At 41.9% G+C, this 14,949-nt stretch overlaps 1 protein-coding gene across 2 annotated transcripts in view; it reads right to left on the reverse strand.

Annotated features, from left to right (window-relative positions):
- The window catches only part of ZNF423 (zinc finger protein 423), a 184,721-nt gene extending 173,409 nt beyond the window's left edge, over positions 1 to 11,312 (reverse strand). For both annotated transcript variants that reach the window (XM_005426440.3, XM_031061466.1), the window contains exon 1: positions 11,253 to 11,312. The gene's annotated coding sequence lies outside the window, so the exon portion shown is untranslated. The remainder of the gene's footprint in view (positions 1 to 11,252) is intronic.
- Between the last annotated feature and the right edge of the window lie 3,637 nt (positions 11,313 to 14,949).

Here is a 14,949-nt window from a genome sequence, read left to right on the forward strand (position 1 = left end):
GTCCAAGTTACACATTTCTTTTAACAAAAACCATAAGTGAAATCAAGATGGAACTAATCAGTCTGTCAAAATGATACATTTACAAACCACAAAAACATCTTATTTGAATAAGAAAGAAATAGTTCTCTGATTTGCTTTCTGTGAATGGAAACAACCACTATCTCTATTTGTATTTACTCATCTGACAAAATCAGGGCACAGGAATTTAGTCCTAAGTCACCTATAGCCCCTATCCAAGCTAAATAATACCAATAAGCACAAGTCTACACCACGCCCAGCTCAAGGGGTCCAAAAAGCCTTTCAGGGCAAAACCATCACTCCTCCTCTCAAGGAGAACACAATGGATTAAAATAAAATATACACAGATAGATCAACCAATCTAAATTTCAGACCCTTCTCAGAGGACTTTTTCTACCAAGGTGCTTTAGTCGGCCCCAGCTCACTACACACATAGAGAGACATGACCAGCAAGCTCCTTCCCACTGTATTTCTGTCAAGCTGAAAATTCTCTCTGGCTTTGGTTCAAGCAACACTCAGAGCCTTAAAACACATACACATACTGCATGGAGATCCCACCATGTCGGTGATTTTCTTTATCCAAGCAAAAACTTCCAACTATTAGAGAAGAAATTTGCCTACAGGGTCCTTCCATTTTATGCTGGCAAATAACTTCCTTCAGAAATGCTGCAGCTTGCAGTACCAAGGTGCTTGGAGGGGAAACTGGGATGGTGTGACACATGCAATCCCATCATTCTACACAAGGAAAAAGCACTGTTAAACATCTGAATTTTCCTTTTGGAGCTTTGATGAGTCTACTAAGAAAATGTAACAGTGGGCTCACTGACTAAAACGCTCAAGTTTAAGAAAAAGCATGTTTTCTTTAGTCATAATGATGCAATAATATTTCACAGCTCTTAAAAGCATCTTTCGTGTTTGAAACACATCAGCAACGCTTGCATATCAATTTATTTGCAAAACAACTTTCCCTGCTGCAGGTGCCTAGAACATGCGAGTGCAGAGTGGTGGCTCTCCCTTTTCTGAGGAGAAATAAGCCTTTACCCAAACATTACACCTACAAATTTCAACACAGCAACAAAGACAGTGAATTTTCTATATCTAGATGATTACATCACTAAAATATATTGAACAGATTCACTGCAAATGCATCAAAGCTTTCAACAACACTGGTTATTTTCAGCTAAATTACGAGGCTGATGTTTAAATACCAGTAAACTGAAAGAGTCCTTGTTTATCTGCTGCAAACTACCAACTTATCCTGAAGGAAAGCTAAAACGTGTACCTCTAACTCCACACTGTTCAGCAGCATTCAGAGTAAGCTCGTTCGGACTCACATGTTTACATTTTTACTGCTAATTGATTTCCCCTTCTGAAGGAGTTGCCTTGAACAGGAGGCATCCCTTCTTTCTCCCCTTAGCCCCCCTGCTCCAGCTTCATTACAACCCTGAGCTGTTGCCAAAATGAGATATTGCCTCATTTTTGGTACCATGCCCTTGAAGGCATCTTATTAGAAAAGACCATTTCTTAATTAACATTTTTGATCTTTAATCTATTACACATCCCTTTAATCCCATACGGAGGAGCTTTTGGCCCACTTCCGCGCCGTGGCGGTGGGAGGCAATAGACTTGGCAATTTGTGCGGAGGGCTCTCTCCCAGCTGGGCTCCAGCACGGCCGGCTGCAGGGCTGCCTGTGCTCTCACTGGTCAGCAGCAGGCATTTGCAGTTATTATTTTATTGCCTTTTTTTTTTAATATAGACTTCAGAAAGCCACCGCTCAGTATTAAAGCCAACAGGCAGAATGGCAAGCTTGTGGATGAGATCAGACTTCAGCAAGTGGCTGTCAAGCTCTTAGAATAACCAGCAAAACTCTTAAGTGGGAGATTTAGTGGATCACCAACATGTGAAGTGTTAAAGAAAAGTACAATGTTAAGTCCCTTACATCATTTTACTTGCAAATAATTACAGCAATTACAATGTGCTAACTGGCAATTAACATTACAGGCTTCACAACTCACCAGAATTTTTTAAAACACGCTGTGGCCCTATGCAAATTGTCTCTTTGGTACTTCTGATTTGGTGGTTGTATGAGCTAATGGCTACACATTAGCTCAGCAGATCTCGGAACAGAATTGCCCACGTGCCAGATAATTTAATTAGAGGCTTGATCTTGTCAGAGCTTTATGCAACACAGACTGCTTCCAAGCAAAGTGTGTGGGTTTTTTCCTCTCTTTAGTGTTCTGTGACTGTCTAATAATTTCTACTAGCGAACACCAAAGCCATCCAAGGGAGAAAGGAAGCACGAGTATGATACACACCAGCAGGCAGCACTCCAGTCCCAAGAGTGAGGAATTCAAAAATGTGTAGAGCAAGACACATTGAGCACCTCTTCCACACACACCCTAGTCTACTGCCAGGTCTCTGCACACATCTATTAAATCTTCATTGTGCTGTTACTCAGCCCCAAAGAAGACAAAGGTCACTAGTCTCCAAGTGAGAGCTATAGGGTATCTCAAATCTCATTATAAATGGTCCCATTTAAGAGTTTTCTCATTTGAATTTATACACAACAAATACAAGGTTATGAGATGAGCTTGGTTTATTTTAACAGTGACATCGCAATTCCCTGTAGTGAGACTGGAAAAAGGCTACTTTATACTAAAAGACAGAAATGCATTTAGTGCATATCTCCTATTATGGCCTTAATTTTTGTTTGCTACACATTTTTATACTACAGTAACAATACTTGGTCCATGATAAGCTAAACAGTTTAAGACAATATAACCAAAAATAGCATAGTAAAGTCTACACAACTTTTACAAGTCAGGTCAATGTTGAACAAGACCCACTAGAGGTCCCTTCCAACCCAAATTATTCTAGTTTCCTGTACTGAACAAGCAAAGATTTTTGGGCAAAGCATCATAAATTTCACACATTTCTTCATTGCAGAGTTTCATATCAATGTTCTTAGCGCAGAACGCAAAGCAGTGCAGCTTGTTCATTCCATTTATTTTTCTTCTTTTACAACCTTGTTTATAAAACCCCATTCTCATGACTGCCATGGTTTGTTTTTTTCTTAAGAAGAATGATTACTGGGGATTCACCACTGTGGCATTATATTTTATTGATTTTTCTTGTTTAAGCAACAGACCAACATAATATATTCTACTATTCTTGTTCTACATTTATTCGGGCTGGGAGCTTTGAGCTACCAGTTACAACTGCAAAGTATAAACCAGTCAAACGAGAACAAGTTTCTGTGAAAACCAAAGAAATTGTTCACCAGGAGACTTTTGTTCAACTCTCCAGCTGTCTGCTTTCACAAAGGTAAAACCCACTGCAATCACTACGGCAGCATGGTTTCAGCTTCCCCCACTCCTACCAGCCAGACAAGGCAGATTTGGAAAAGCAAAGCCACTGACCTGCAGAAATGACTCAAAGCAGGATAGGCTGGCAAGTGCCCATCAGTTCCAAAGCCAGAGCCCTTTAGGGAAGGTCAACCTGCAGCATTGTGCATGCTGAATAATGCAAAGTAGTGTGAATATGTGGCACAAGGAAGACTTCCTCCTAGGCTGGGAGGCTTAATTAGCATTTGCAAGTGCTTTGAGATCCTACATTAAAATATTTACTGAAATAAGCTCTAGAAAGCACAATTTGCCTGACCATTCTGTCTGCTCAAATCTGCAGATTAGCAAATCCAGAATGCAGCAGAATTGGATCAATTAGAGATGAGAAGGATTTATCAGCTGATTTTAACCATCCTTCTGCGGATATAAGACCATTCCTATACTGTATTTTCAAATGCTTTGTCCAGTCTAATTTGTAAATTACCAAAGTAAAGGAAGATGATACCAGGCTATAAGATCCCACTACCTGGAAATGTTTCCTGATATTCAGCATTTCTAGCATCTCCTTTGCTTTACCTTAGAATATTACTCCTAGCTGTGCCCCTGAAATTTCATAAACAACAGATATAACTTCTACTTAAAAACACAAAATATGGTTATCTAATCACAGCCCTTCACTTGGGCAGCAAGGGAGAACAAGGTGGCACCACTGAAAGAAACACAAGAATGGAAGAAGATAGGAAGGTGCTGTGCCTTCCTCTTCTCCAGCACTCACTCCAGCTCAATGGCAGATCCTACACCAGGATTTTCATGCCTGGAGGAGACCAAGCAAGCCCAGGAGAGCCAGGAAGGCTGCTCCTGATGGGCCACCCACGAAAAGGATTGGCTTCCTTCAGTCTGTGCTAGGAAATGGAACAGTGTTGCAATCTCCCAGCAGGTAAAGTACCAACAGGCACACTTTTAGATAAAAACCACATTTGTCAGAGGGAGAAAAATGCTGGCGAGACAGGAATGCAGCCCTGGCGAGGTTGGCCCCTGCCTACCCCAGAACATCAGTATGCAGCCATCCATGCTGGTGGCATGCTTGTGAACCTGGCAGGATGCTGCTGCCAGAAGACCCTCTGGGAACATTCCCAAACCCACAGCAGCCCCACACCAGCCCATACAACAAGCTCACAAGACTTCAGATGAGGTTATCCTAATGACCCCAGAGGAATTCCCAGACTTGACTGAAACCTTGCCGCCCATTACCAATCCTGATGCACTTCCAGCATCCCAGTGCACACATCAGTTCTTGGGGCTTTGTTCACAAGGGTAGGCGAGGCTATGACCCTGCAGAAATCCTCTCTTTTACAGTTGTAGCCTGTAGCAATTAGGAGGGCTGGCTTTAGGCACCAATGACATGCTGCAATGCACTACACTTGCTCAGCTTCCTTTAAGCAGACCAGCTTTCCTGTGTACATTGTCTTTAAGAAGGCTGGGAAATGGTGGGTGATGGGGTAGGGGGAGAACTTGACAGCTCACTTTGAAATGAGCTTTTCTTCCTCACCTCTTGTACCATGGAAATTAATTCTCCTCCTCTGTGCTATCGCTATAATTTTCCCAATTAACATTTTTAATAGTAAGTATTTTCTAGGAAACGCTGTAATACACAGGTGTGTGCTTCTAATTTAAATACTGACACCCATGCTGTGTTCACATGTGAATATCTCTCCTTCTTGCTCGAGATCCCCTCCCCAAACAAGAGGGGAACACCTATGGTGCCGCTCCACCAGGGAACCTCGGAGCTTTGCAGGGTGGCTGCTTCCACACCAGCGCATGTGTCAGGGCTGCTCTGCATGCACCAACAAATCCCATTTTTGTACTGCTCCTTCCCCTGGAGGTGCTACAGCTGCAGGATGTCACCTGGCCTTCAGGGACCCCCAGGAACCACCCTGCCACTCCAGCCAAGTGCTCCCTCCTGCAGCCCCACGTGCACTGCCCTGCAGCCCAGCAGTGCTGGGAGCAGAGCCTTGCTCGCAGGAAGCTCTTGTGCCTGCAGATACAGAGCTGTGCCCTGACTCCCACAAACACAGGAATCTGGGAAGGGTTTAGAATTACTTGTTTTGTTTCTTTTTGTATTATCCAGCTACAAAAATCTTACATCCATCTAGGATGTTCATCTATCACGTTATCTGAGTATCAGGTACTTACTCTTACTTCATATTCCATTTGATAAAACACTATCAAAAGCACTTTCTTTAAATAAATATATATAAATTAGTATTTATCTGTAAAATAGTAATGCTAAAAATAGATTTTATAATTAGGAAATGAGAATTATTTTTCTCTTCTAAAATAACATACTACAATGTGACATCATAAAACCCCACACATTACGAAGGAAAATAAAATCTCAACTTATAAGTGGGGAATGCAGTAACCTGAGCTGCAAACATTCCAAGCTTCATTTCTTGTTTGCATTTTTCTGGGTTCTGCATGCTTCCAGAGCAGATGTTTAAAATTTTGAGACCCTCAGACTTTATGACTGGGCTGCACCCCACAGGTCAATGCAGGGACAAGGATGACATTTTTTACACCAACACAAGAAAGTCACCCAGCTGAGATCTCACAGTATACTGAAAAAATATTCAACTAAAAAAGTTACCAAAGTCTTTTATGTTCTTTGTGAAATTCAAAGATTTATTTCTTTGTAAATCCTTACCCAGTGTAATCAGAATCTTCTCATACTGATTTACTAATGAAATCAGCTTCTAGAAGATATCTGAGCTTGTGTAGGCACTGAGGACAGGTAGAGTACTTGCAAAATAACAGGTTTCTAATGCCCTCTGAATTCCAACTGACCTTTCCAGTGCCTTGCAGCAGAGATCCCAGAATTTCATGTTGTGTTTTTCTGCATTTTGCTATTAGAAGTTAAATGAGACAAAATCCAATGCACATAGGAATAGAGAAAAGGAATTTGGTGTCTGTGGAGTTTCCCTCACCCAAACTCCCTGAATGCTCCTGGCACAGCCCATGCCCACAGGCAGAGGGCAGGGACAGCTCTGGGTACTGGGACACCACGAGGGACAGGGGCCCTGGCAGGCTGCTGCTCTTGGTCTCAGGCAGCAAGAGTGGCCCATGCAAGCCCAGAGTGCTGGAGGAAAGCTGGGTGGACAACCAGCTGTGTAGGCAAAACAGGCCTCCCCAAGGGGAAAGGTGAGGCAGGAGAACACATTTTCTGTCACTTATTTCAATAAACAGAAAATGGGGAAAAGTTAAGGCAAGAATACTTGCAGCAGTGAGTCTCTGTTTGCTTCATGAGACCCCAGCTTTCCCAAGAAGCCAAAATTAAACCCAACTCCACAGAACAGAGGAGAACAGAAACCTTCAACACTGGGAACAGACAATGCAGCACAAGGATCAGAGGACTGAAAGAGGAGGAGAACAGAGGGAACAGCCAGGAGGGAACAGGCAATGCGAGCCCCTAGCAGCAGAGACAGCATTAAAAACACCTCAGCATGGGCTCTGGTAGCCCTGCAGAAAAAGAAAGTCTCCAAATTGTGTCAAGATGGTGCTTCTCTAGAGATACCAAGTGAAAATTTTGATTTACATAGCTGGGAGATGCCATGCAAAGCATAAGAGAGGAAAATGAGTGACCACAGGATGGTTTTCCTTTATTTTGTGGTTCATTTCTGAAAAGCTGCTGCTTCCCCTTTTCTTTCCCCTGAAAGAAGAGAAACTTTAAAAGAAATTGCAGAATGCAATTAAAAATCTAAAATGGTGTACTGCATAAAAAAGCATGGGGGAGAAATCTTAACAGAAAAACATCAAATATCTGTGTCCTAAAATATTGTGTTTTGGTTTTTTTCCCCATGCTGTGCTGTGTTAACATGTCCCTCACACGTGTGCCCAGCTGCTGCTGCGAGCTCGGTGGCAGGGACAGGAAATTTGGAGCTAATGGGGAAAGCAGGGAATACCAACCTGTAATTTATTTTTATGATTTCTGGAATGTTATAATTGAATTACACTAATGTTATGTGCTAATGGATGGCTGGGCACTGAGAGGCCTTTCCTGTTGCAAACACTGCAAAGAACCCCCACGCTCTGCAAACACTCGTGCACAGAGACATACCCAGGGCCATTTGTCCCCAGCACTCAGGACATGGTCCACAGCTCCCTATTTCCAAAACTCTTTCTTGATCAGTACTGTAACATGTAGCTGCAGAGAAAAACAAGATACCTTCAACTACCTCAAAAGCAGACACAAAAAAAATTAGGCTTTTAGGTCTGCAGGCTCCTGAGGAGAAGACAGAATCTGCTCTGTTTGCCCCAGACAATTCGGCCAAGATTCCCTGGGGCCTCACAGTCAGGCTAATGAGAAACTCCCCAGCAACTCCCATATAAAATGCTTTCATAGGTCTTTAAAATGCCTTAAATTCTCTATATATTTAGTAAGACTTTTTACTTCTTTAAAAATGTCCCTTTTTGCTCCTCAAGATAATACCCTGGTGATGTATTGCAACAGAAATGCAGCATTGTCTGACTGGACCTTTGTTTTGCGAGTATTGAACCTTATTTTTGTCTCGGCCTTGAAGAAGCCAGAACCCCTTTTGCAGAGCAGAGGTGGGCACTTGCCTGGCCCCCAGCAGCCCTGCCCAGTCCAACCCCAGTGACATTTTTGGAGAAGGACAGACAGGCTGCAAGGGGCTGCACGTGTGTTAAGGGTGGTGGGGGGGAAAGCAGGGGGAAGAAGTACTCAGCTACACTGTTCCTCTGGAACAGAAAACATCTCTGCCTCTTAGGCAGCAAAACATGCCTGACCAGCTATTCAACAACAAACTAAGTCCTTGGATTAAGGGAGGAAAGGAAAAGGGTTTTTTTCTTCCTTTTACATTAAGCATTAAGTAAAAGATGTTTACAAAACCTGAAGAGGAAGGAAATTTGCTATATGCCTATTGTTAAACAGTACTGGTGGACACTCAGATTACTCACCCTGCTGCAAGGGCAGCCTCTGCCCCTTCTATGGTTTTTTTTATTCTCTAGGTTATTATGCACAGCCTTTAAGTCATTGTTACTAAAAAAAAAAAAAAAACAAAAAAAACCAGCTATTTCCAGCTGTATTTGAAGTACTGGAATAAATTCCTCAGTACAACTATACCACAGGCTGGAATCTTGCAAAGCATTTTGCCTTGGCAGATTTTACCGGGAACCAGCAGTTATGCCAGAGCAGAGAGCAACTTGTGCACATGCTCTTCCAGAAGAAAAAGGATGGTGCTGTACCAAGCCAGCACCAAACAGACCCATCTGAGCACAGGATTTCTTTTGTCATGGTGTTCACAGCCAAGTTTCCATGGGCTGCACTCAGCAGCTCCCACGAGCAGCCCTTGCCCAGTGCCATGGTGCGGTCAGGGATGTGCAGGCTGTGCACCCTCAGTACGTGCCAGGAGCAGAGAAGCTCCCCCAGGAGACACCGAGCTTGGAGCCCCATGTTTGGCACACCAAGGACAGATGGTCATCAGAGCCACCTAGACAAGACTCATGACTGCAGACTCAACTCATACTCACCAAAATTTTTTTCAGAATACCTTCTACTGGTTAGATGAAGAAAATAAAATATAGCAGCAAAAGCTCCTTTTTTCCCCACAGATGCACTTATATAGTTATTTCACTAGCTGAAAAATATATTTATATATTTTTAAAAAGCTTAAAGTTTACTTTCTACCTGTAACAGCTCTTGCTGTTCCTACAGACTACCCCAAACCTGGGACCATGACTCCCCCAGCCCACAGCGGCTGTGCAGAGTGCCAGCAGAATTTTTCAGAAGTCATTTTGTATGTGTTTGCACACACACAGAGATGTACAAACACATACAGGAGAAAGAGGGAGAGAAATATGTTAATTTGAAACATCTGGCAAATGTTTCAGAGTTAACAAGTCCCAGGTTTGGCCTTTGGGGTTTTTTTTCCTTTCGGGGGAGTTGAGGAAGGGGAGGCAATTTTGTCATTTTGGGCCAGGGAAGGAAGGGACATGAAACAAGAAATTGAAGCATGTTTTTTCACCCTTTATTGAACTTCAACATCACACTACTGAAGCTAATGCAAACAGGAAGATCATAAAAGAACATAATGAAAGTCTTGCACACAGGGACTGAGGGACTGGTTTCAGTTACTGAATATAGCTGTGGAGCCACACCACACAAGAGCCAGTGACTCCACACAGCCACACCACCACAAACTGGGGATATTTAAGCTTTTTCTGTGTAGTTCCTCAATCATATTCCAACCTGCAACTTATGTGCTATGTACTGCATCCCAGCTTGACAGGATACAGTATCTTTTACACATACAAGATTGACATCTGTAGCTACTAAATGTGTTAAGAAGAAACCCTCTCAATTAACACACATTTTCCTAAAGCTGCCATAAATCATGCATACAATACATTTCTCCCACATCCGATTTCTTGAATGAGAGCTGTAATTGTGGGAATAAATGAAGAAAAATGGAGACTCAACTAACTTGGTAAAAGCCTTTCACAGTCTGTCTTTCACTTAAGGCATAGTCACCAATACCAACCCCAAATTAACTCTGCTGTGCACAGAAATTTTTTGGTCATTGTTTTGAACCATAGGCTATTTTGAATGTAATACACTTCCAGACTTGTGATAGATAACACTGGTAACTCCACTGCAGTGCTGCTTGAGATGAAGGTCAAGCAAGAGAGCTGGCGAGCGCTCTTTTCATGCACCGTTAGCTCCAGGCACAAAGGGGCCTTCCATATCACAGCTGGGGGTTTGGAGCAGCAGCAGCAATATTTGCTATCAAAGACTAGTGAAAACAAACCCCTCCAAGCAGCCAGAGTGCCCAGAGAAGATGCATCCAGTGCCCCAGAAGATGCATCCGAGAGCGCAGTGGGTACAAATGTGAAAGGCCACAAAGTGCCACGCAAAGGCAGCTCGTGCCTTTGAGACCAGAGAGATGCTCACTGTGGTAAGAAAGTGTCCCCTCGGAGCCAGGCTCCCCCTGACTCTTAAAAAACCATCTAACCAGAAATGCAACACCACTGTTGGTTTTCATATTACTGCTCAGTTTCTCAGCTGTTTCCATATCACTGGTGAGCTTTTAAGAAAATACCATTGCACAGTCCAGTGTTGGAGAGAGCACAGAAATAGACTTACTGGCTTCAAAATCAGAAATATTCTGAACATCTCATAAATGTTAAAAACAGACAGCAAAATATCTTTACATGGGGCACAGTGACTGAGATGGGGCTAGTTACTTTAAACACAAACTAATCTGACATTTATCCTCATGCATGTGTTATCAATACATATTACACAGACAAACTTGATTTATCCTGTTCAATTTCTTGAGCCTCTTTTTATTCAGATTATTGACCTAACATGGATGAACGAGCTTTAGACACATGTTTATCACTGTCAAGCACACCAAAAGCTTGCTCAAATTTTAAATCTTTCTACCATGGCGATGTACCACTTTTATTCTCCAGCCCTGACAGTACTTTCCAATTTCCTCTGAGAGGAGAAATACACACATTCCAGTTGAGACCGAGGCTTAAAATTCCTATTAAAGCAGCTTTTATGTAATTAGATTGGAATGAATGTGTAACAGTGCCCATTGCAGAAAACTTCAAAGTGGTTATACTGGAGAAATCACAACCCGTTTCAGTGTGCCCACAAGAAGAAAGAATGGCTCTCTGGAGGATAAGAGTATATTAGTCTCTGTGTGTAATAGATTTTATTGACCATATGGAACTGATATAAAAATTGTGTTGCAGTGGGTAGTCTTGGATTTGAGACAGGAATGTGACATACAAAATACAGTTCCTGTAAAAAGCCTGGCAGCTTTCTGGCAGTTTTTGCAATCAGAAGAACCTAAAATATTTACCTGATTGAGTCACTGACGAGTCCCAGGTCAAAGCAAAATCTGAAGATTCACCCTCTTCAACTGAAAAAGAACAAAAATAAGTTGTGATTGCTAAAGCAAACCAACTGGAAAGCAAAGTCATCAGAAAAATAGGTCCACTATGACATTAAGTATTAAAACAGACTTCTCCACTGCTGAAAAAGAACTTACTGCTTTCTATAAAATAATTCATAAGGTGGAAATTTAGTAAAGAGATTTTTCCTACTTTTTAACCTAAATATGGGATTTGTGTTTGCAGTTTCTTCCTGAACGGGTGGCAGTAAGTTCATGTGAAATTTTAATAGACATTTAAACTTCAAATATGAATTCTTACCACTACCTGGTAAGAATTCCTATTTGAAATGTTGTACATTCCCAGCTTGCATGTGCAAAATTGCCATTGTAAATATAGAGGTTGTTTTGAAATGGATGTTTCAACAGATCATAGTAAAGAACTGTCCTGTGAAGGAAAAATTGCCTGACTTATGTCATCCTAACACACTAACACATCTGCCATATTCAGAACCCAGTGGTATCTTCAGGGATTTTTCAGAATTAAAAAATACTATTTTGATGTATAACCATGTTCTGTGATAGGGCAGTCACAAATAACTGCTTTTAAATGCTGTGAAGGCTGCCAGAGCCAGTGCTCAGCACTTGCAAGTGACATAGCTAAAACCTTCTGCCTGTTAACAATTATAAAAACACTACTTGATTCTTGCATTCTTAAAAATAACTAAGAGAACACCCAGGCAAAAAAAAACTGATTCTGCTATTACTGAAATCACTGCTGGTTATACTAATGACAGACTGGGCATTTGAAAGCAGCAACTGCAGAAATTATTCTTTTGAATTGCAAAAGTTTATCATCCTCACCTGCCCACTCTGTCACCCTGACACCAAACAAATTTAAATTATATGTCTCTATTTTCTGATTAATATTATTTATTCCATGCACTGAACAATTGCTTACCCTTTCAACTAAGTTATGCTGAATTCAAATGCACATTCTATAGAATTCTGCAACTGGAATCCAAACCGTATTGCAAAGCCAGAAGAACAACTCAACCCCTGTTGACCAGCCCTGTAAGCTCAGGCCAACCTGCAACAGTGAATATTTACACTGACATTTGCATCACAAGAGTCTTGATTTTATGCTTTCCTTACATCTTTCCCCCCAGTCCAGTGCAGAATTCTGGCATTAAGTTGATGTTAGTAGTAACATCATATGGCATTAGGAACAGAGAATATAATTTACATAGGCAGTGCCTTGACAAATGAAACTTTATGTCCAAACCATAGAAAAATGTGTGCTCCACAGAAGGGCACCACTCTGGTTTTATAAATCTGTGTGTTTATTGATGGAGGAGCATGAAATTCAACCATTTCTTTGGAGAAATCATACTTGAGTCTTGGCTATACTTTTTTCAGAGTCTATGTTAGCATAAAGGCCATGTCACATAATATTAAATTCCAGAATGACAGAGGAAAAACAAGAGGCAAAGCCAGAAGCTTATTGAGGCCATTATTGGTCCTATTCCCTGGCGGTGGCAGAGCCAGCTTGGCTGCCATGTGCTCCCTCCTAAGGGCTCACCTACCATTTTGTGCTCTCTAAGCCACCATCTTGTTCCCATTTTGACCCATCTCTTAATAGAAAAACTCTGGATGCAGTTATCTGAAATACCATTTCAGTCTTACACAAATGCATGCCTCATTTTAACATCAAAATCTATATACACCTGGGAGGGTTTTTGCTCCAAAACTAAATAAGCCAAGTTGGAAATTCATGTACCTTACTCAAAACAGACAAGGGGAATGCTTTAATTTTATTTTATCCTTGACTGCTTTTTGGTTGTTTTGCTTGGAGAGTGTTTTTTTATATTACTACTTTTATGCTGAGGCTTTCTTTTATTTATTTACATTTTGTCTTGGAAAGAGAGATTAAAAAAACCCAGTCTGCTAAAAATACATAAAAGAGATACATTTGATTCTAGTCAAGGAGTAGTATATGGATCTGCACTGGTCATTGACAATGTTAGCAAAACACTGACTTTCATGTTGCTTAAACACCAAAGACTGCTCCAGTCCTTGAGCTGCTCTAGGGCAGTTGGCTCCAGCACGTAACAAAACCATGGTTTTTGGAATCCCTTAAATGAGGGCAAAGGTTTGAATCAGCCTCTATTGGCATTAATTTGCTTTGCTCCCTAATGACTGAAAAGGGGACAGAGAACATTCACGTGGAGGCAACAGCACTGAAATTCACTTTATATTATCACAGTCATGGTTTCAGGTTCTCCCCCTCAATTTGCACAGACCCACCACAGAGCTGACAGTGCTGCATATATATGGAAGAAGAGGCCAGTGGGATGGAGCCTCCTGAGCTTAGGCACAGACACATCACCCTGCAGCTGCTGTTCACATCACCACCACCACCTTTCCCTTTGCTTTACCATTTTTCCTTTCATTTTTTTAAGCAAACATCATCTTTCAGAGGCTAAACTACAAGAAAAAGTAACAGCCAAGTCTATTCCAAGAGGGATTGCCGTATCAACTGACTCGAGCGCTTGATCCTCACCTGCCCATCCATCCACCCACCCAGCTAGGCTGTGGGCAGAGAGAAACAAGGAGCAAAAGCAGCCACATCCAGAAAAGAAAGACCAGAGGACTGGGTCTATACACCCATTAAGAAGCCCCAAAGGTTTGATAAGAAATGGTGCCTGTGAAGCTGAAGCAAAACAGAGGTGATCAGGCTTTGTCACAGACAGCAAGTGTAATTGTAGGGAGACACTACACTCCATGTGCTTCTGCTACCTCTCCATAATGGGCATAAAACAAGAGCTGCGAGGCTCCTCTGTGGCTGCCTAATCTTCTGGATATAAATGGTTATTTAAGGAGCCAGCATTTGAAGTGGTTGTCACTGCTGGCTTTTCCTCAACCTCAGCAGTGAGCAGAAGCCATGGAAGTCAGAAGGAAATAAAATGTTTTCTTCTTCCTAAAGCCAACTTCAACAGCCAAGCATTTGCCGCTGAAATTTGCTCTTAGTTGCACATATCTGTTGCTGGAGCCATAGGGAAGCAGGGAGAGAATTCCCAGGCTGGTTGGAGATCTGCAGACATGATGCTGTTCACAGAAGGCAGAGGAGTCCCACAGAGCCCACCTGGGGACAGGCCCCTTGGGGACTGCCTTAGGACTTGGCAAGCCCTCCCTGGCAGGGCAGAGTGGACCCAAAAGAGATTTGGTCACTATGGCTGTGAAGGGATTTCCATCTCTCACTACTGAGAAGGAAGTCAAAAACACTCTTAGTCCATAATATTAGCCAGAGAATGATTCAGTTAAGCTGAATTTTCAGTTTTTTAATATTTTTGTCATCATTCCTTGAAATCTAGGTTTGCTCAGGTGACCATGTGAGTCAACATTCACTGTGTAGATGACACAGTGAATTTTAACTTGTGGTAAAAAACAAAGCCAGGGAAGATGTACAAAACATTGAACACAATCACTCTCAAAATACACTGCAGAGTAAGAATAATTCCCCTTTCATTAGCAGGAAAACACATTTTCTGAGACATGCTAGACATACTCATAACTACCCACGTCAAGGACTAGACACTTCTATCTGTGCTAGTAAATCACTCTGAATGTGTGGACACCCAAGTCCACAAGGCTGATGTTTAGCATG

Source organism: Geospiza fortis, unplaced genomic scaffold (assembly GCF_000277835.1).
Source record: "Geospiza fortis unplaced genomic scaffold, GeoFor_1.0 scaffold405, whole genome shotgun sequence".
Classification (NCBI taxonomy): domain Eukaryota; kingdom Metazoa; phylum Chordata; class Aves; order Passeriformes; family Thraupidae; genus Geospiza; species Geospiza fortis.